The sequence below is a fragment of the Grammomys surdaster genome, unplaced genomic scaffold (genome assembly GCF_004785775.1).
Source record: "Grammomys surdaster isolate TR1022 unplaced genomic scaffold, NIH_TR_1.0 171, whole genome shotgun sequence".
NCBI lineage: Eukaryota > Metazoa > Chordata > Mammalia > Rodentia > Muridae > Grammomys > Grammomys surdaster.
Window position 1 is genome coordinate 4,940,696 of NW_021604619.1, and position 24,824 is coordinate 4,965,519.

Sequence of the window (24,824 nt, forward strand, 5' to 3'; positions counted from 1 at the left end):
GAAGAGGTTAGGAGAGTTCAGCATCACATTGATCTCTAGAATAAATTTGTAAGGTACAAAGAAAAATAACATTCTTAGTTTGTGATTTTTTTTTTGGTTCAGTTTTTCAGTGACTATTGCCGCAGTTCTTCATTGATCTACAGCACTGAGTTTGGCTGGTTTGTCAAAAGTAAATTTTTCAAGCCATTTATGTCCTTGTAAATGGTAGCACTGGGAGAAAAAAGTACTTCTCTGGATAAAATATTGGAAGTTAAGATATGAGAACACTAGTATGTCACACAGGGTTTTGTTGAAAAAGGAATAGAATGTGGAAAGTTAATGTTATAGTTTTCCCACCAAAAGGTATAATTTAAGCAAATGTGTTTATAAGTACATACTTTCCACATTCAAGTTTGGAATAAAATAAATCACGAAAATTATGATTTTACTAGCCCTAAACTTTTGCTGTGGATGAATCTGAATTTAAGAAGTTATATTGAGTAGAATGTGAGTTCATTTTATTCAATGGTTTCTGCATTTTGTAGGTTTGTTACAACGGACTAAAATGAGGTATGGAAAAATCTAATGTACTTTGTAACAGGCTTCCAAAAAGACAGGAGCATTATAAACCTCAAGCCTACAGAGTGTGGTGGTACAGGACACCTCTGATCGCACCACTCTAATCCCAGGAGAAAGGGAGATTGATAATCAAATTCATCCTGGATCAAATCATTATGTCTTATTTCAAAGAGCTTAAAAAGAACATCAGGTCACCATTACATTTCAAATATCCTTCTTCCCTGTTGGTTATCATTCTCCAAACTCCCCATCCCATCTTCCTATCACTCCTAACCTTTTACTTCTATGAGGGTTCTCCCCCACCCACTCACTTCTGCCTCGTTGCTCTAGCATCCCACTATGCTAGGGCTTGGAGAGCTTCCGCAGGGCCAAGGGCTCAAGAGCCTATTGTAAATACTGTCTACATTCTAATTCCTCTACTTTGACTTGAATGGAATCCTGAAATAACTAACGTGAGTAGAATTACAGTAGATTGAAATGTAACATCTAAAGTTGAAATTGAACATAAATGGTACTTTTTACCAAACGTATGTGACCTTCCAAAACTATAATAAAAGAAATTGTTTACTAAGAGAAAAACAAACAAATAAAAACATATCATGTCATGTTTGGAGTTATATTTCCCCCTTCATGGAGAATATCAAGACTGGAATTGTCTGTTAAAGAGATAAAAAATCGAATGTTGCTATAAAACACAGTTTAACTACATAGACATACGGAGAAGTGGGTGGCTGGATTATTCTTTTCTAGATCTTCACTTGAAGAAGACCAGCATTGACAGAACTTAGAGACAAGTCTGAGGAGGTAGAGAGTGTCAATGATTGACACTTCTTTTAAAGTTCCACTAATTTCTTCATCCACCAACATCTCCTAAATTACCTGCTGAATTGGGCAACTATGACCATTGCTCTAAGACAAGAAGTAGAGTGTCTGCAACAAAAATATAGAAAGATGTTTGATGGGGATGTGATAGATATACCTTGGTTAGCTACAGTGTATATATGATGATAAAATTTCATTGCAGTGGTTATCTATTGACAAATATTTAGGTAAATACTTGTAGTCTTGTTATTGTGAGTACAAATTTTGTAAACTTGGCATCACATGAGTTTGTATTAGCTACTGATTTTCATTCCTTGAAATAAATACCCAGCAGTGAATTTCAGGAGGAAATGAAAATGTTAGCTTTAATTTTTTTGACAAGTTTCACTTCTGTATCTTATAATGACCAAGGTAGTTTTCATTCTTATTAGTGTTAAACAAAGGTTCCGTTAACTTCACCTTTCTTACATTATCTTTTTTTGTGTGTTCTTCATAATCACCATCCTAGTGTAACTCAGATAAATATCACTGGGGTAATTTCTTTTCATCTTGTTAAATATAACTATCAGCTGTTGCACAACTTTGTCCATGCATTATCTCTTTAGATTATTTGCCCATTCTAAATTTGATCATTGGTTTTCTTACTGTTGTGTGTTTTGAGTCCTAATTTTATGTGAATTTTATAATTCTATAATTGTTCATCAGGTGTACAATTTTTAGGTATTTTCTCCTATTTCTTAGTTGTCTGTTTATGTCATTTTTACAAAACTAAGTTGTATTGGCAAGGTTAGGGGTTTGGAATATATTTGTATTAATATAGAAATATGACTAGCTCAGTCCCATTATTACTGGTATGTATGCTATTTTAAGGCTGAGCACTTGGTATTGAATATCAATGATAACTCATCCCTTGCTGAGACTAGTTTTTCTGCTTTCAGCATTCCCTGGTTTCTGGTAGTTCTTTCTCTAGTGGTGGATCCCTGTGAGATTTCTCCATTTGGAATTTGTATATTTGTTGATGTTGTACTTGTTTAGACAGCCATATTATAGTGATATCATGAGAATAGCTTTCAAGTCCTTTCCAGGATGCACATCCTACATACACTTCCTGGTCTTCTGGCTCTTATAATCTTTCCATATGGCTTCCCTGATATTCCTTTAGCCTTGGGTGAAGGAGTTGTGATGTGTATGCATTCGTTTGGGCTTGGTGTTCTACAATCTGTTCTTCTCTTCTTTTTGATCAGTTGTGGTTTTCTGTAATGATCCTCATCTGTTGCAAGAAGAAATTTCTTTGATGAAAGGTTAGCAACACAGCTAAGATCTGGAGCTAGGATCTTCAAATAATAGAGAACGTGCAACATATTTCTGTTTGGCTTCAGAATTCTATTGTATCCTTTGGCCACATATTTATTATCCAGTTATCATTTGTAGGGCCTTTAAATTGAGTCCTTTTACTAGATATTGTAACTAGAGTAGCAATGGACATGATCACTGTGGAATAAGATATTTGAGTACTTTGACAATATGCCATGGAGTGGTATACCTGTGTCAATTGAAAGATTTATTATTAGTTTTATGAAAGTTCTCTACTCTGAGTTCCAGAGTGTCTTTACCAGTTTTCATTCCCATCATCAAAGAATAATGGTTGTTCTATCACATCCTCTCCAGCTTTTCTCTTCATTAATTTTGTTGTTCTTAGCCACTCTCACTGTATTAAAAAGAAATCTCAAAGTTCTTTTGTCATTTCTTAAATTGTTACCAATGATGAACATGTCTTGCATTATTTCTCAGCCATTTTTATTTCTTCTGTTGAGAACTCTCTGTTCAGATCTATGGCTCTTCTTATTTTTTTTTTGAACATTTCTCTTTTTCTTTTTCTTTCTCTCTCTCTCTCTCTCTCTCTCTCTCTCTCTCTCTCTCTCTCTCTCTCTCTCTTTCTTTCTCCCTTCCTTCCTTCCTTCCTTCTTTCTTTCTCCTCATATTTTTAGCTTTTTACATATTCTCTGTATTAATTATGTATCATGTATACAACTAGAAATGATTCTCTTCCACACTATAAGCTTCCTCCTTACTCAACTAATTGTTCAGTGAAACTTTTTATAGCTAGAGTGTTCTTTTGGAGAGAATATGACTGGCAGAATTACAGGACCTTTAGAGAAGTTAAATTTGAATGTATTTTCTAAATGAAAGGGCCAACTTTAGTGAAATAATATATGGTTGCTTATGGAAAATATTTGATGGAGAACTAGAATAAGCTCTTTGACTCATGTATCCCATCTGACTATGTAGGCAGCTTATATTTGTTTTCATCAAAACATATTTCTTTGATCCAGTGAACATTACTATTCTTACTTGAGTAAATTTCAAGAAAAGCAGCACCTACAGATCAAGTAATATGATTTTATGGGGTGTTTATTTAATGCACACATATTTGAAATAAACTGTCCTGTGAATAATCAGTGGACCTGTTGAGTTTCTCTGACCGTAAAATCTCATTTTTCATGTGTCTGCCTACTGAGATACTATTACAAACTATATCAAAAGCTATCCAGCTACTTGGAACTGAAATTGATTCCTATGCCCCTCAAATAAGCAATCTTGAAACAAATATCAGAAAGGTGGCAGGAAGAGCTTAAATTCTTAAATGAAAGTCTCAAACAATACAATCTGAACTACAGAGCACCAAAGCTCCCACAGGAGTTTTAATTAAGGATAATGCTCTTCTCTTCAGGAAAGAGACACTTTAAAACTTTATGGGGAAAAAAGTAATAGATCTTAAATCCATGTGAGGACTCAGAGAGAAACTGCACATACTAATCCTGCTGCTGTAATTGAAGCTATTTCAAAGACTTAATTCTCACACCTCCCTTTTTGCCAAAGGCTAATGCTTTGCAGGAAATGATAAGGTTCAATACCTATACAAGCTCAGAGATGTTTTCCTTGGGGCTTCGGAAACACCGCTGTTGATAAAGATAGAATTGCTTCTTTTTTGAAAGAAGGAATTATTCATGCAATATAAAGTGTTTTCTCCTTTTAATCATCCTTTTACTTTATATTCATAAGCCAATGAGGTTTCTTTCAAAGAATTACTATTCTACCTTAAATTCTGTTTATCTTGTAGACAGTAATCCATTTAATATAGTGGCAAATTAAAAGAAAATTCTTCTCCATAAGACAATATAGATGACGAGACCCCATCCATAGTTAAATAATGTAGAATGTGGAGTATATACAGCATCATGATCAAAAAAAAAACTGACCGTGTTTAAAATGGATGATGCCATATTTAAAAAGTCTAGATATCTAGTATGTCTTCAACAAATTACCTGCTATTATTGAATGTGCATTCTTTTATGACTTGTATGAGAAAAGGTCTCACATTTGGCTGCCCTGTCATCGCTTAAACTCAAACGCTTCAGATTGCTCTATATAGATCTTTTAGATGTGAAATAAAAATGAAGCATAAGTCATGATGGTGCACACAGTTTTGTTATCAGCAGAAAAAATTCAAGTCTGGTATATGAAACAAATGATGCCATAGAGATCCACTCCACCATCATGTCTGCTATACAATACCATAGCAACAGGTATTACTAGATGATACTACATGCAGCCTATTCCTCTTCATTCAGACAAATATTTTCCTTTTCCAACCCATCACATGTAAAATAATCCAAAACATAAAGATAAATAAAAATAAGCAATAGTTGAAAAAGTATTGTTTTTTACTTTTAAAAATGACCTCAAAAAGAAATCCAAAGTTGTTATAAAAGATAAGACATAACAATCACATCTAGAAAATGACATTATAATTATGAAAATTTACCTTCATTAGTGGGCAATATTTATGGCATAATAAAAGTACCATGGCATTTTATTTTAAGAAAATGTAGAAAGCTCTTTTTATTGTAAGTCGAATGAATGCTACAACCAGAGAAAAGTGCTTCATCAAATGAAAGAGAAAAATTACCTGGAAATTTACATTCTAACATGTCAATATTCTCAGAAATGTGGCTTAAAAGAAAGTATAATAGATTGTCAAATACTCTATAGATATGTGAAATATAACTAGAACTGTTAGGATTTTATTTTAAGTATAATTTAACTGCAAAATTTATGAAATGTATTCTTTGAATAATCCACTTCTGTGTCTGATAAATAGATTTTATGGCTACTAGATGTCTAAAATTTTTTTTGTTGTAATAATTCTTTCACTCTCATACATGTTCAGGAATGGTTGAACAATGAATCATCAATTACACAAATAATATAAATTATACTGAAACTCATTGGCTATTGAGAGATGGAGTAGAAAGGTGGTGGGAACTCTTTCCTGGTTTACTTTGTGATATGATGTGACTATCGTGCTTAGTAGTCATTGTTGCATAATTTCCCACATTAAAATATCAATATCTAGATCAATATATATACATGGAAAGTGTTTGTTAAGGTGAAAAATATAATATAGACTAGAGAAATCCACAATTCACCCCAGAACTTTGGGAACTGAGGCCAGGTAAAACTTGTAAACAGGGACTCTGTAAATCACACCATTGCCACAGTCATAACTCTGTGGTTCAAAATGTCCACTCCAATAATATTTACTAATTGTATTGTCTGTAAGGATCCAATCTTTCCAAGTGGATTTCTATATCACCAACAGCTACTGTCATGTGCCTAACTAAAACTGCCTGCCTATACACTTAACACATCTGTGTCCTGCTGCTCTTTACCTGCCAAATTAATTCTTGCCTTAATAACTTTTTTCCTAGAAAGGCATTGCTCTAGTTCAGAAGTTGGATATCCTCAAATTTCTAAGTGTAAAGGCTTTGTTCAACATGTAATGCTAATAGGACATAAGGGAACCTTTTCAAGTTGTTGTTCAGTGGGTGGTCCTTAGGTCACCTAAGAGAATATACAAAGCAAGGGGTCATGAAGTATTGTCTGCTCCACCTCTCTTTGCTCCCTGTCCATCAGTGAGCAATTTCAGTATTTTTCAAACATTCCACTCATGAAAGTCTTCAGGATCACAAGCTCATAAAAATAGAGTTGCTGCATGACACACTGGAAACTCTAAAAGTGAGCAAGAACAAAGTTTTTCTACATATAAATTTATATTTCCTGTCATTCTGTTATACAGGTAGAAAATTTACAAATATTCTTGTAATCAGATATTTTCCATAGTTATTTTTATCTCTCAATTAGTGTCACTTTCTCTCTCTCTCTCTCTCTCTCTCTCTCTCTCTCTCTCTCTCTCTCTCCCTCTGTCACGGATCCAAGTTTAGCTTCAACTTGTTATGGCAGTCCCTCTCAGATGATGGTGATAGTACAAGTGTGAGCCAGAACTCTAGTTGTATATTTATTTGTTTTGACAGTCTAAATATCTGTCTCCATGCAAAAGAATTAGTGATTCCTTTTCTGAACACAATATACAATACCATTCTTGCTTCTTTCAACTACTGAGCTATGTATAGGATTTACAGTTCTCAGAACTTCTTAATATTTGATGCAAAATTCTTTGTGCAACATTACTCTCATTCTACTTCAAAATCTAACCATAACCTGATTTGTCTGTGTTTCATTTAATTTCACTGGACATATATCATTATGTTGCCCAAGCATCCTTTTTTCCTCAATTTTCAAAGAGCTTAGAAGAAAGGTGCACATAAGCGTGGAAAAATAAATGAGTAAAATGAATGTATAGACTATATCAAATATGTTGACTCTAACAGTTCCATTTCTGTTGGTATGATATAATGCTACAATCAAAAAAATCTTAGGGGATTAATAAGTTTAATGTCAGCTCATAATTTTAGGTAACAGAATATCATTGCAGGAAGCTAAGACAGGTCATATCTGCAGTTAAGGGTGTTTAAAGAGTGAACGCATACATGCCAGTTAGCGTTGAGTTAGCTCTCAATATTGCCACAGACCAAGACCCTTGTCTAGGGAATGCTACCACCTAAAGTGGTCTGGATGTTCCACATAAGTTAATGAAATTAATAAAATTTTCAACATATTCGAGAATAGAGAGTCCCTCATTGACACCTCATTCCCATAATTTTCTATGTTGTGTCAAGTTGATAATATACTAATTATCATTGTTATCTGCAAGCCTTAAGAATTAGTTTTGTCTTATATAAAACACATATAAAAATATAGTTGAAAGCTGACATGTCAAAATGACTGTGACATATTCTGCTTTACTATATTGGAAGATGGGGATAAAGCCAATTTATTCAGAGGTCATGTTCTTCCTTACTCTTTCATGAACAAAGTCATACCCACAGAAAAGCATGACTTATCTTCACTCTATCCTGACAGGATCCATGCTTAAATTCTAAGAAATGAAAGGATAATAAAAATAAAGAGAGAAAAGGGTAGTAAGAAGAAAGCATTTGGAGTTAAAATACAAGATACTTTGAGATCTTAAAAAGTGGGTATTGTAAGTGATTTCTTGAATTGCCTCACTTAATGTCACAAAAACCCCTGGAGTAATTGGAATACTTGTCCCACAGTACCAGCTAAAGGAGAAAGAAATTATTCAGCCTGCTGATTTATCCATAGAAATAATCTGCAGAAAGAAGACTTGAGTGCTGAACCAATTTTATGCTGTCAACATCTGAAAAGAGTATTGCCCAAAGGAAAGCATAAAAGCTCCGAGGATCTGGAAATTCTGCAAGTTTTTTTGCTTTTTATTAAAATGATAGCTTTGGTGGTGTGCTACATTTTCTCCACAAAAACAAGGTTTTTAAAAATTATTTTGAAAACTCAATTTGTACTAAGCAGTATCATGTAGAGCACATGGAACATACAGTTAAAAGGACTATCTGAAGTGCCCATCATCTAGTCTGGATTTGTCTGATGAGTGTTTAATGGTTTCGTGGGCTTGCCTGCCCTAGGGACTCCAGGAGAGAGCAGAACAAATTGATTAATGGTTTCTTGGATATTAAAGTGTTATGGTGAATATATGTATTAAACAAACTGGCAATGAGTACAAAAGTGAATATATATTCACATGTAATAAAGATTAGGAGGAAATGGTGTATAGATCTCAGGGAAAGGAAAATCCAATGAATACTAAGGAATTAGATTTTGACAGATATTAGCACAGGTTACTTTGACTGAAAGACTTGGACTATGGTCAAGAAGGGCTCATAACTAAGATATGCACATACATGAACACTTTGGTAAGAGATCAACTGAACCTATTTGAAAAGATAAAAGTAGTATATTTTGGGAAAGGTCTGAAATGGGCATGGTTTTAATGATATTGATAGAGGAATAAGCAAATACAGCATTCAAGAATTTTTATTGTTTTTACTAATGGAATTACTAAAAGATATTTTAAACATTAAATTTAAAAATTGATTAGGCTGAGAAGTTTACTTGTCTAGCATTCACAAGGCCTTGGGTTTCTACCACTCAAATAAATGATTAAATACATGACTAATCAAAAGATTATATAAATCAGGTACCAGGGAAATCACTCAACTGTTTAAAACACATAGCATATCTTATTCTTGTCCAGAGTTTGGTCCCCAACACCCACCTAGGCAGGTCACAACCACCTCTAAGTCCAACTCCAGGGGATTCGTCAGTCTCTTAGAGCTGTCATGGGCTCATAGACACATACATATATACATAATTAAAAACAAAATTAATTTACTTAAAAATAGAGAATGTGAGTGGGTGGGGCACATCCTCATAGTAACAGGAGGAAAGGGGAGGAGATAGAGAGTTTCTTGGTGGGAGGAGAAATGGGGAAAGGGGATAACATCTGAAACGTAAATCAAATATCCAATGGAGAAGAAAAAATTTAAAAAAATTACAATTTGCAGTGTCCCACTACTGATCCATAGTGACTGTGTAACATGCTTGTGAAATAAATCTCATATTAAACCTGAAATATATAGAGATTAAGCATTATTATTCATTACTTCAAACCTATTTAAGGACCTGTTTAAATTCATTGAGAGCCAGGTGGGGTCATGTGGCAAGGGCATCTGGTCTGAGTTGGGGTTTTGTTTGTTTTGTTTTATTGTTGTTGTTGTCAATTTTTCCAGAATCCACGACATCCTAGTGTTATCTTGGTATTTTATAAAACACTTCCCAGAATATCTCACTTCTATTAAGTGTTAAGTGTGTTTTTAAATGCATTTTAATTTGAGAAATTAAATATATGTATACTCATCCTCAAAAAATTGCATTTTCCTCATGATCAAAATATTGTATAATGTCAAATGCTAGTGGTACTAACAGACAAAATTCTCTGCTTTTGTGAAACGTACACTCTAAAGGAGAAGCCAAATTATGAGTATGATGCTGTTTTATACATAATACACCAGACGGTAAGTGCTAAGGAGACACACAAGTCAGAGACCAGACACAGCAGGTAAATGACTCCGCACCTAAATTGTACAAATACTAAAGTCTGAGAAGTTCTGATGTAATGGAACAATGGTCTATAATGATATGGTGCAGACTAAGGGATGAAGGTACCTGTCAAATGCAAACCAGCTCTTTGGGTAAGCAGGGAAAGATTCCAGATCAGTTTTTGGTGATGGTGTATTGGGGGTGGGGTGTTAGAGCCAGATGCTAACATACAAGTGTAGGCACATCCTAAGTTTATTTGGATGAGTTTCTTTGTTTTTAAGACAAGCTCTCACTAAGCAACCCTGGCGGACCTGGAACTTGCTTTATAGACCAGGCTGGCCTTAAACTTACCGAGATCCCACCTGTATCTGTTTCCCAAATACTAGGACTAAAGGCATAAAGCTCTACACTTAGCCCCAAGAATTTTTTAACCTTATATCTTAGACATGAGTACATATGTATTTGCATGTGACTGCTTATGTGTATTAGTGTATTACTAGAAGAAATCTTGTTTTTTTTTAAATTGTGCTCATAATATTAGTCATTGTGTTGCTATTGTAAAAAAGTAAACTGTAGACCACAAAGGATATATCAGAATGATTACAGTCAAAGAATAAAAATAAGAAATAGATGGTGAGTTACTTTCGTTTTTAATTTGTGATTTTAATCTTTCTTATTTCTCTTTCTCTCTCTCTTTTTCTCTTTCTCTCTCTCTCTTTCTTCCTTCCTTCCTTCCTTCCTTCCTTCCTTCCTTCCTTTCTTTCTTTCTTTCTTTCTTTCTTTCTTTCTTTCCATTCTCCCTTTCTTCCTTCTCTCCTTCTTCCTTTATTTCTCTTTTCTTCCTTTCTTCTGTTTTCCATTTTGGTAAAGTTTCATCTGTACCAGGCTAGTCCAGGAACATATATCTCCTTAAATAACTGGACATGGCGTTGACATTTACTTCTCAAGTACTAGAATCAAAGAAGTGTTCTACCCACAATGCCAGGTACATAAGGCTCTAGGCTCCAAATACAGGACGTTTTACAAGTTAGGCACGAACAGAAAGGTCTTGTGCTTTCCTTGAAGTGTTTATTTTTTCATCATAACCACCTGAAAAATTATCCCAAACTTATAAAATTGCATTTGTCAAACCCATCAACAAAGCCTTATCTTTGGTGTCAGTGAAAATTATATGTTGTGAGGTCTCAATCACAGTTTTTTAAAACTCTAAGAATGAACTTGAGCTTAGGATTTTAGATATCTTTATATCCACCCCAAGAGCATGCTTGCAGAAATGATAACAAGTCTGACAGAATTTCTTTGGAATTAAAAGTTTTTCATCTACAATTCTGAAATATACTACATTTGACCTTAAAGGTTATTACTAATCCCTTGCTTTACTTAGGATATGATGAAGAACAAGTGAGCCTCTAAAACTTGTATAGCTTTTTTTTTCATTATTTTTCCTCTTTTAATTAAAATATAATTATATCATCCGTCCCCTGCCTTTCCTACCTCTAAGCCCATTTATGCCCTCCCCTTCCCTCTCAAATTGTGGCCTCATTTTCTTTAATTATTACTATACATATCTGCATAAGTATGTAAATAAAAACCACTGAACTTAATTAGTTTTGCTTGTGTTTGTATGGATTCAAGGCTGATAACTTAATATTAGTGTCTAATACTCTCCCTCTCAGAAATCTTAAGTTGCCTATAGTTCTCTATCTAGAGGGTGGGCCCCTGTGAGATTTTCTTCTTCAACATTAGGATATCAGTTTGTGTTGTCATTGTCCAAGTCTTGTGGGACTGCGTAAGAGTATCCTGGTTCATGGCTGGGCATGGGCCTAGAACCCTGAGACTTTAAGTGAGAACCAGCAGAAGTTCAGCCATGCCCCCAGAACCCAAAGTCCTGACATGCAGTTCAGTCTCCATGGACCTACATTGTTCAGTCATGTAGGGCATTACAGCACCTCCCAAAGTGCATAGGTAGAGGGTGTGACTGTAGGCCTCAGTTGCTAGGGATTTACATACTAATGAAGGCCAGAGGGCAGAGCAAATTAAGCATTCCTCCCCAGATACTCCCCCTTTCTCCCACCCTATTTAACTGGGGACTGCCCTGAGTTTTACGTTGGGTACAACCAGATCCATCTACCATCTGCCATGACAATAAACCCTTTTGGAACCAAGGACTTCATCGTGTCATTGGGGCCTGCCACCACCAGAGCCTCCAGCCTGGAACCTTAGGCTTCCCCCTGTATGTGGGATCAGCTGCACGGAAACCCACCGACACCCACCACTGCAGCCCCCTATTTTTTCCCGCTTTTGGCGAAGTCTTGTCTAGGAAGCACTATAAATGTAGACTTCCTGTCATTTCTAGTAGGCACAATCTTGCAATAGACTTACTGGTCTCCTGTCTCTTAAAATATTTCTGCCTCTTCTTCACTGTTGTTTCCCAGGCTTCAGGTAAAGGAGATGTGTTATAGACATATTTATCAATGATGGGTACCCACAGCCAGTTGTTCTCACATTTTAATTAGTGGTGGTTTACTGTGATGGTGGAATCTAATACAAAGAGAAGTTTTTTAAATGATGGATGAGAGCTACACATGGCTTGGGGAATAAAGATATCTATTTAGAGTCCAGTTAGGAATTATTCTGATATAGTGAAGATTGGTATGGTAGATTCTCCTTGAAGCTACTCACCTCATTAAGCCTATGTATTTGGCTAGGTTTCTAGTACTATGGATGATTTATCCCCTGTTAAGCCAGGCCTAAGTTCAATTGGACAGCTGTTGGTTGCTACCACAATATGAGTGCCAATATTTTATATTTAGTAATATCTTACTATGATGGTTATTATTGTGGCTCATGTATATTATAACTAGACAGGATAGTTGATTGGTTCCCCCATGTGGCACATTGAATACCATCTTCTGGTACTGTGAAAACTAGACCTTAGAATGAAAGTTTCCTGGTTTTCTCATTCAGTTTAAATGTTCTGAATCTCGGGTATGAATTACATGGTTCAGCAACTGGGACTTACTTTAAGCTATAGAAGGTAACCAATCATGGCAAGAATATTGCTTTGGGAATTTCTTGGTCTATACTAACATTAACAAAAGTTGTTCCTGTACCTGGGACTAAAATTTTTCTGCATATCTGTGGTTCTTTTGGAGAGCATTGTCTACCCAAGGAGCATAATGTCTGTCTATCTATCTATCTATCTATCTATCTATCTATAATTTAATTTTTAGACTCTAATCTGAAGAATTACATCAGTCAGTAAGCAACTGGAAAATTATTAAAGCAGTATAAGATTCAGCATTCAGCTTTAAATTCATTGATTTTCCTAGAAGGTATGCTGTTGCCTGTTGAGACAGAGCTAGTTTGAAAGCACTGAGAAGACATGTGGAATCCCAGGACTGTGTTAGAAAGAATATCTTTCAAATAATCAATAGCTACATGAAGTAGATATGGGATATAAATTCCACCTTTTAGCACTATTGTCAGCATATTTTTCTGCTTTGAAACTTGCCCTCATCCTAACACCCAGGAGCTCCCTTTCCTGTAATTTGTGATACAATCTAACAAAATTGTAACATACACTCCTGTCATCCACTTCTCAAGCTTGATGAAACTTTTCATTTTTTTGACATATAGGTAATAAAAAGGGTTGCTGGTAATAATAAATGATGTATAAAATGTTCTTACTCTGGAAACTATAATCAATAACTTTTCAGAATAGCATGATTCAGATGACAGGCTCATTCCTTGCTTGTGCCATTCCCTCACCTTAAATTTCAGGACTCCTCCCATTACTGTAATTACAAACAATATTTTTAGAACCATATAAGATGACAAAAAAGGACAGTTACGATTTGAAAAGTATATAACTCTTTATATTAATTTTCATGAAGATCTAGAGTCATTCAGTATTTTTACATGACTTTTCCACTTTATATAACATTTAAATGCTGAAGTAATAACTATTAAGAAAGGACAAAATGAAACTAGAATTGTTTTGTATGTATATATTATTAAAACTTTTAACAGCCTTGTCAAAAAGAAAAAAGCAGGGGGTTGTCTGTGAGACTGCGTCTCCTAGGAATGTCAGAAGCTGGACCTATAAAGTCTTACGGCTATGACTGTCTAAATATAAGCAGGATAATAACAACAGACATGTCAAGGTGGAGAATAAAAGATCATGAGGGGTTAAGGTTTCAACCATATACAAAGAACTACAGGAAAGTCATGAGTGTTGAGACCCAGAAAAATAGTATTCCTTCAGGAAGAGAACAACAATGGGTTATTCAATACCAAATGGTAAGTCCCGAAAACATAACATACACAAGAGTAACAAGAGTAACATTATCAGACAGAATATATATATATATATATATATATATATATATATATGCCAAGTAATGAAGAAAAAGTCATAAATTTGAATTTTAACTATTGTCTTAATCAATGTTCTAAATGTTCTATTGTGGTGAAGATTTGGAATTACCATGGATAGCAACTCTTAAAAAGGAAAGCATTTAATATTTAACTGTGACTTGCTTTTGGAGGTTCAGTCCATCATTAGCATGGTTTAACATGGCAGCATTCAGGCAGACATGATGCTGGAGAAGGAGCTGAGAATTACACATCTGGATCCACAGGCACCTGGAAAAGAGAAAGCCAATGGGTATGACTTAGGCTTCTGAAAATCCATATCACACTGTCTGTGGCACACTTCCTCAAACAGGGCCACACTTACCCAAATGAAGCTATACCTCTAATCTCTCTTAAGTTGTATCACTCACTCCTTGATGTTTTCAAAATATGAGTACTTTGGGTACATAAAATGATTTCATGTGTACTCATATGTATTTTGAAAGGCTATGGAAGCCATGTTTTTTTGACAACTACTAGTATATTTATATTAGTAATATAATGCAAAATGAAAGAGAACAACTAAAATAAGATACTATAATAAAATGCTAGATGAATGGGTGTGTCTCTCTAAACAAATTATTATGCTATATTTACTCTTCTCTGTGTGACGATACAATGTGTCTGCACTGTGATATAATCTGGTGAATTTTGGAAACGCTGTGGGATAGTATTAGTCTACTATGTATGGTTAACTTAAAAAACACAAAAGTTTAAAATTCTAGAAAAACAGAATTGATAATAAATAATAACTACTAAAAAAACAAGCATATATACAGTGTGTTCAAAATGAATATACCAGGCAAAGAAAGAGTGGCATTCCATGCAGGATGGAAAATGGTGATAGGAGGTTTCTTAGAATGATACAATATTTAAAATTATGGGGTTTTATTTCTAGGATTCATCATTTAACATTTCAGACTGAACTTGACTTTGGGTACATAAAATTGTTTCGTTTTTACTCACAGATATTTTGAAAGGCTTCTATCAATTTGATTTTCAATGATCAGAATATTCTTATAATGCTTATTAATAAAAATGTACAACAGGACCATAAATCATAATATCTATAATTGGCAAGTGCATGTTTCAAGATAGCTTCCTTATGTTATGTAACTAGTACTTAGAAGAAATATCTGTTACTAGAAATGTGGCTGCAAGGAAAAGTTTAAACTGTTAGCAATCTTATTATTTGAAGCGATATAATTTTACTAAACATTCTACATAAAAAATAAGAACATTATAAAAATATTTTAAAAGTTGCTTTCAGCTATAAAGACAAATACATGCAGAAGTGATGCTACTGGGACAATTGTCTGTGTAACAACTCTGCATAATATACAATATTGACAGTCTTAGAAACTGCAAATATTCCTGGCATATGAGATATATATTTATGAGCACTGACCTTTGACAGACATTGAATGACATTTTATTTAATAAAATCGACACTACAAGTATATCTTCAGCCTTTATACAATTTGTTACTGTTTCAGGCCAGCCATAGTTCCAGCTATTGATACTTTTCATTCTCCTACAGTTAAGAAAAGATGCAAAGTATCTCAAGCAATTTCAGCTTTAAGAAGGTTAAACTTGTAAAAACAGTTATTTTTTGAGAGAAAAGGTCACTGGTTTTCTAAATACAAAGCCTTAGTACTACCATAAAAGAGAATTTATTTTATTAAATGAATGATGATCCAAGAAGGTCATGGTAGCTTGAAAAGAACAATAGCAAGTCATGAGCACATAAATCCTGAAAGAAGTTTCTTTCATTTAAGAGGGCAGCATTTGGTAAAAGTGCAAGAAGCAATAAGAAGTTATTCATGCAATACAAGTACCAATTAAGACTTTAAAAACCCTGAGTGAAATTTTACCAAGTCTGAACCTGATAACATGTATAAATAGGACAAGGTTTATCATTTACTTTGAATTGCAGACATAATACATAACAAAAAAATGAATGTATAATTATTCAATAATGCACTTGTTTTTCAACCTCTATAAAAATAACTTATATTTCACTTTGTTTACTATGTCTATTTGCTTATTTTATTTTTGTTAGTTCTCTTGTATAATTATAACTTAAACTACCCAAATTTCAATAAGACTAATGATAATTATGAACACATCATTAATAATACAGAGTTATTTTTATAAAAATGGTTGATAGTATCATTCGAGGAATACTTCATTACTTCAAGGTATCTGTGGCTTTTGAAATTCTGAGGAGGTTGAGAAATATATATGTCACAAAATATAAACTTGTGCCTTTGCAATATTTCTTTAAAATTTGCCATCTTTTAAAGAAAGACTTGTATTTATATACACATGCACACACACACACATATAAGCACTATATCTGCATGTATGACTACATGACAGAAGACTCACACAGGAATGAATAACTGATTCCATTTTAGGCAGTTGTGAGTCAATATATCATTGCTGGGAAAGGAATTTAGGACCTGTCGATAAACAGCTTGTGTTCTTATCTGCTGAGACATTTCTCCACCCTGTCTCTGTAATAACTTACAACAAATCTTGCACTCTAAATTATACAATAAAATTTTAATAAAATGGTGTTAGTTACCTTATATAATAACTATAGAATTAAATAGTGTGAGCATATTATCTACCACAAAATTATTTGTAAATTAGTGAATAGAAATCAAATTTGTTAGCATGGTCATTACATAAAATGCTGTTGCTTGGATTTCAGCAGATTGACATAATTTTTCCTATCATGTGCATTAAAATTATCTATTTTCAGTTCTGAGACATGTAGAGTTTGATACCCAGTAATTTTTTATCTTAGAAAGGCAAAACGAGCTAAGCATACTAAAACCTGACTTTTTCAAACAGTTATAAAATTCATGTTTAATGGCAACTGAGTACTCTTTATGTCACGTGATAGTTGAATTCAGACAGAATTACACAGAAACAGACTTACGTGGAGCATTGTCTCTGGAGTAGTAAGTCAGAGAAACAATGATAATTTGATTAGCTGCTAGACGCAAATATTGCACTGTAAAATTGTGAACCTTACCCAGAGCCATTACAGATTTTAACCACAAACACTCTTTCAGCTTCACCAATAATGATCTATAGTTGAGAATTACCTATCTTCCACAGGAAGATGAAGAATATCTATAGATGAGAATTCCCTATACTCCACAGGAAGGGGAAGAAGATAATCATAGTAAAGTACTTCTATGACTTATAGAAACAAGAATATTGAAATATGAGTTAGGAAATATAATATTATATATGCATGCATGGATGTATATATGTATGTATGTATGCATACATGTGCATGCATGACTATATGTATATTTCAAATTAAGTGTTCTAGAAGATAAAAGTATACATCATGGAAAAATTACTGGACAGGACTGAGAAAAGAGAGAGACACCTTGAATAATGAACTGAAATTAAGTTGACAAAGGAAATAAAAGGAAAAGAAGGAAAATGGAATATTAAAATATTCAGAAACACTAAAATAATCATAAAACAAATAACAAGCATAATCTGATACTATAGAAAGGGGAATAGACAGCCAGAGGCAAAACAGGAACAATGCATTTGAAGTAGTGATTATTGAGAACATCCAACATTCCTTACATATGTAACATGTCAGAAGACTGAAAACTAGAAGAGCGTATTGTATTAAAATCATCAACATCCATACACATACTCAAGCTGTAAAAGTCATGCACACAGAGAATATAAAGTCAATATCATGAAGAGATAACATGAAGAAAACAAATAACATAGGTACCGCCAAATGTACTTAGATCCTCTGGAAATACAGAAGGCATTCTTAACTGCTGAACTTTCTCCTCAGACTTCTAATTATTCTACATACATGGGCCAACCAAAATATCTCATAGAATTAAAAAAATAATAACAATATTGATTTTTTCCAATATTATTTCTCGAGATATCGTGGACATAGTAATACATTTAAAACTGGACAAGTCCTTGAGATTGATAATAAAGTATGACGTCACTTAAAATCCATCTTGATGAACAAAGGATAAGTTCATCAACACTAACCCAACCAAAGGCAGCAACACTTGGAGCAAGATTCCATTTTCTAGGTACAGGACAGCATAGAAAGCGTGGGTCCTTGCTTTGGAACTCCATGTTATCCTGTAGTCTAACATATGATAAATCCAAATAAATCCTGATCTAGATGTGATTATATAGGTGGCCTAGAAAAAAACACATGGACCTAGATTTCAACTTTGGCCTGTATGACTTGTGACACTTTGCACTGGCTATGAGTCACAAGTCTATGTCAAAAGTAGGTAGCATGTATAGCAACAGGACTTTACCATAGTGCTATTCTGATCTGAAATATATGATATGGCATGGCACTATGGTATTTGTGGTAAGGTGCTTACAGAACCTAGGGCTGGCCTATTTGTAAAATTCTGCCTCCAATTGGGCACCATTCTACAATACATGACAAGCCATCCCCAGGTTCTGGAAGGAACTACTGTTTTTATCTATTCCTCCAAATCATACTGTATAGTACAGCAAACAATGATTTGGGACAATTCTGGAATTGGATTTCCCTCTAGTGTTGAGACAGTGACAACACACTAAAAATGAAATAATCACATTTCTGGATTGATAGCACCATCTAGTACTGAAATATCTGAATTAACCATAGGCTCAGAGAAAACAGAATTGCCTTCTGGAAGGCTTGACCTACTGCCAGATTAGGAAAACTGGAACAAATATCTGACCTTTCAGGTCTGTAGAGCATTGCATAACAAGAATCAACATCTCTGAGAAAGCTAGGATGCACTTAAAGCCAAAATTGTTACCATAAATTTAACAGGTATTGATTATACCAGAAAGAGACAGAGAAAGAGAGGGATGGGGGGGGCTAATAATCAAATAATCTAGGAGCCCTCTAAAATAAAATCTTCTTTCCTATTTAAGCATGTATGTGTCCTTTTGTGTAATGTCTAGATTCAAATGGGTATTAATTATCAGATTAAACTTAGAAAGCATAGCTCTCAACATCAGGGGTTACTCATATTTTATATTGTAATAATAAAACACTGTGACCATGGAAACTTACAGAAATGAGGGTCTATTTGTCTTATGGTTCCAAAGAGATAAAATCTATCCAAATAGGAAAGCGTGACAGAAGTCACCAGACATTGGATAGAGTACAAGCTCAGGGCACACATCATTTTTATTTAAATTAAGTTTCTATTTAAATTTACGTAAAAATTTTTCAAATATCAAACTGCACTGGCAAGTTTTATTTTAAATAGGAAAAGTTTTTTTAATTTTTAATTGGATATTTTCTTTATTTACATTTCAAATATTATCCCCTTTTCCTGGTTTCCCCTGTGGAAACCCTCCTCTCCCATTTCCCCCCCACACACACACACTTGTATGAGGATGCTCCCCCTCCCACCCACCTACTTCCATGTCACTGCCCTGGTATTCCCCTACACTAGGGAATCAAGCCTTCACAGGACCAAGGATTTCTCCTCCTATTGATGCCAGCCAATGGCATCCTCTGCTACATATGTGGCTGGAGCCATGTTTATTTGGTTGGCAGTTTAGTCCCTGGGAGTGATGGGTCATCTGGATTGTTGATATCATTGTTCTTCCTATGGGGTTTCAAACTCGTTCAGCTCCTTCAGTTCTTTCTCTAATTTCTCCACTGGGGACCCCACATCTTGAATAGAAGACACCAAATAGAGAGTAAACTTGTAGTGACCTGTGGTTTATAAAACCCCCGTGCCATAATTCCTCCAACAATGGCATATCCCATAAACCTATCCTAACAGTGCCACTCACTGGGACCAACTATGAAAACATCTGAGCCTATAGAGACATTCTTTTCATTCCACGATGGGGTGGTAAAGTCCATCATTTCTCTTATGTATGCTAGACTGCACATTTACTGTGTCCTATTAAAAAGTGTAATCTGTTCATGTTAGCACAAGATCCTCCATATAACGCAACCAGATAATATCAGTAGCAAGGGAGAACAGAGGGCACAGAGTAAACCACTAAACTGTGATAGACAGTATGATTACATAGGTGCCCCTTAGGCAGTTCATGGAATCTCTAGTTCTTCATTTCGAGGGAAGATAAACTGTTTCTTATGACTGTTTGTAATGGGATGTTGAATGGAAACTGTAAGCACAGGATAATATGAGCCAGCGGTGCTGAGGAAGAATGAAATCTTTCCTGAGAAATTTAAGTACTACCTTTTCTTTTTCATGGTTTTATAGTTGATACTTTATTCAAGGTACATACAGATTTTTAAATGCACGAGAAAGCTGTTAAGGGCAGATTGTAACATTCTAACCTGTCATAACTCTTAAGATTTATATAATTTCAGTATATCCATATGGCAGCTTATACTGCCCTGTGTTTACTATATTCAATGGGACAGGGAAAGTAGTCAGGTTCTACTCTGTTTCTCTCCTCCATATGCCATTTGATACCTAAATTTTGAGTTAGGTTTATTCCATAGAGATTTGCAGTATACTGTATAATAGAATATTCCCCCCTTAAATATTTATGCCAAATATGAAATAATTACCTCTTGGTTCTAAGGTTCAACAGCTATTTTGCTCATTTGGAGTCCCGCAAATGTTACTGGTTGCTGGGTAGCAGGGCATATTTAGCACATGTACCTAAAAGATACAACTTCCTTGATCTTGGGAGACTGGTAAGCAGTCCCATAGGAGGCCATTAATTGACTCCTCCTATACCCCAAACTAGGCAGTGACCTTGACCCTAATTTAATAACAAGTATAGAGAGGAATGCACTGCTTTTAGCCAAGAATGTCAGAGAACGGGAATCTTCTCACCCTGTCTTCTCAGTGAAAGGAAAAGCTTAGGAACGTATTAGTCTTTTGATTATTCCACAAGGATGTTGGGAGTGCATTGTTTGTTGGTCTTTCATCTTGGGAACTGACAAGGGAAATTAAGTCAGTTTTCTTCTTTGGATGCCTTACTGTGGTCCATATTTTCTCTTCCATTCTTATTTGCTCCTCATGGTTTATGTTATTCTTCCCTGACCACATTTTCTCTTTTCTCAGGTTGGCAGGTTGCTGTATCACAAACATTTGGCCCCACAACCAAGCTGAAAAAGAAGTAAAAGAAGTAATACTCTACTGAAAGGAAGTTTTCAAATGTTTATTTTTCATCCTGGTCATAAAAAAAAAAAAGAGCTTTGCCAGGTCATGGATCTATGTCGCCTCTTTCCTGCCCAGGATAGGCCAATCTGTAATGCAATGATTCTCTGGCTCTGGAAGGCATCATATAAACAATGCCTAAGTCCTGATAGTTACAATATTAATCACTTATCAGCTTCATTTCTCTTCAGAGAAATATCAGTCAGCCTGTGTCTGAGACTCTTACCATCCAGATAGGGACATTCTTCTTAGAAGTTTGGACAATGTTTAACAATCGTGTATCATATATCTCCAGTCAATTTCTTGAAGGAGAAGAGTGTATTATCCATATGCTGTTTTTCAATAATGTTACATGATGAATAGAGTAAGAAAAAAATCAAGGCTCACACGTGAGGAGTTTCCATCCTTCCTTCCCATCAACCTCAAGCTGTTTCTCATCCAAGAATCATGCAGGAATCCTAATCTATCATAGTCACTTCTAGTCTTGAGGTATAAAGTGTTTCTAGCTTGATATTCTGGACCTTTACTACCCAAGCTAGATACAGTGCTTGGATGAGGTAGAGAGGCACTCTGTCTCTTTACATTGTAACTCTTCACCCAGGGTCTTCAGCCTGTGTTTATAGCCACACAATTGAACAGAGAATAACAGCACTCATCCTAGTACAGCAAGATGCTGTCTTTGTTTCACAAAGTGGGTCAAGCTGTTTTTTTTTTTAAAAAAAAACAAAACAAGTTATTATTTAAAATGTCTTAATACTCATATGATGAGGCAGCTGCCTTTAAAAATAGACCAGCTTTCTGCCCATATGGAGTTTAGAAGACCAACTTAAGTTTTCCTTTGTGGAAGCTTTCTTAACTTTAATCTCTCCCCTCATGCTTTGTCCTGTGTCTTCTGACAGGCTTGTCAATTGTTGGCAAAAAATGACCTTAGACTAAGGAACCTAGTCCTTTTGAGGAAGATAAGGCCCAGTTGGTTTGAGGACTTCACTTCATCAAGCAACTAGCACCATGCCAGCAATTCAGAACATGGTGGTTGTCTCTAAACTCACCATCTACTAGGCCTTCATTCTGCATAACAATGAGGTAACACTGAAGGAGGTTAGCCAGCCTGACTTGTTTGCAAAGTCCTTGACTAAAGTCAACACTGGGAGCCTCACATTTGAAATGAAGGGAGGGTTGGTAGGTCCTCTCCAGCAGCTGGAGCTCCTCCCACTGGCAGTCCTGCTCCATCCACTGCTGCTTCCCCAGATGAAGAGAAGGAAGTGGAAGAAATGTAGGAAGAACCTGAAGAGATGGGTGATGACATGGGCTTTGTTCTTTTTGACTGAACTATTATTGTTAAAAAGTCCAATAAAGGAGTTGAATCTGATTTAAAAAGAGAAGGATGGGGAAGGGGGGAGGAAGAGAGATACGTTGACAGTTGCAGCATTTATTGAAGTTAGTTTTACTGGGAATTTACAAAGAGAAATGTGTCTTATGTAACAGTTAAGCATATAAATCCTAAAAATACAAGTCAGAAAGAGGTCACTTAAATGGTTAGAGACAAAAGTGATTTTATCCTACTGAAAATAGCTTTATTTATTCAGGAAATCCTCAAAGATTTTAGGCATGACAGAATGGGAGAAAAAATTTTGCTAGCTATACATCTGCATGAAAAATTAGTATCTAGACTATCTAAAGGACCTAGAATATTATGTATCAAGAAAACAAACAACTCAAATGAAAACAAATGAACCGAGAGTTCTCACAAAATACAAGTGACTAATAAATACTTTAATAAACGTTCGACATCATTAGCCATGAGGGAAATGAAAATTAAAACCACTTTGAGATTCCATCTCACACCAGTCAGAAAGGCTATTATCTAGAAAACGAATGGAAGCAAAAGTTGCCAGATAATGGGGAATGTAGAGCTTTTGTTCACTGTGAGTGTAAATTTTTCCAACCAACATGGCAATCAGCATGGAGGTTTATTTAAGAAAAGCTAAAATAGTTTACTATATAACCCAGCCATAGAACTACATAGAATATGACCAACATTGTCACATCTTACATGCACATCAAAATTCATTGTTTCTGTATTTACAAATTCAAGAAATTGAACCAACCTAGTCATCTATTTATGAATAAATCATGACATTTGGGTAGATAACCATAATTAAATATTATTCTACAGTAAAGACAAATAAAATTATGAGATATACCTGAATACAAGTGTCATTTAAATACTGTTACACTGAATAAGATAATTCAGCCCAAGGAATATTAACAACATGTATTCTTTTGGTTATGTGGTTTCTAACTTCAACATTGGAGATAGATCAGTGAGGAAAAGGTGTTGTTAGGGGGGAAGTCAAAGCCAAACTAAGACAGAATGAGAAATCCATCAGGAAACCTTAAAACAAGAGATACAAAGACTTAAAACTAAGTTACATACAAAGTAACTTAGTAAGTTCCAAGTGTCTACTTTCCCAACATTACAGAATTCATGATTTTTTTATTTTTAGACTTTTTCAAACTCTTATTCTTGAACATACTTATACAAGAAAAAGTCTTGTGTCAGTTACCTAAAATTAATCTTGTTTTCTTTATTTTCATCATTAAGCCCAAAATAAATTTAGAAAGAAGAAAGGCAATAAATTATTTTTTATTTCTTGGTTTTATAACTTTATTTTTTAAAAATAACTTGCAAGTAGGTAAAAATGTCACACACCATAACTATCAAGACCTCAAAGTCTGCAAATTTAATCAATTTCTATATAGTTAGTAAAGAAATTCCTTTCAAAAAAGAAACTGGCCGGGCAGTGATGGCGCACACCTTTAATCCCAGCACTTGGGAGGCAGAGGCAGGTGGATTTCTCAGTTCGAGGCCAGCCTGGTCTACAGAGTGAGTTACAGGACAGCCAGGGCTATACAGAGAAACACTGTCTCAAACAAAACCAAAAAGAAAAAAGAAAAGAAACTGAAGTTTCACATAAATTTTTATACAATCTGCAGGCAGGTGTTGGCACACTGGTTTAATCACAGCACTTGAGAGAGAGAGACAGGCAGATTTCTCTGAGTTCTAGGCCGGCTAGGTGTGTAGAATTGACAGGGATACAGAGAAAAAAAACTGCCTTGAAAAAGCAAAAGCAAATTTACATTTTGAGAATTAAATACATTTGATGAATTTACCCACCATAAAATACAGCCCAAGTCCAAATAAGAAATAGAAAAACAATTAGTTGTATCTTCCCTTTTAGAACACTTGTCAGTTATTTGCATATAATTTTAACTTCACTAATTCTTTATAGATGAGCAGTATTTCAGTTTTTATATAAACCAAATTTTAATTGTCTATTCATCTGTTGATGAACAGCTATATTAATAACAATCTTTGCCATACTGAATAAAGATTCAATAAAAATGGGATGCATATATCTCTGTAGTAGACTATGGAGAGACAGCTCTGAGTATGTGCTCAGATGTTAA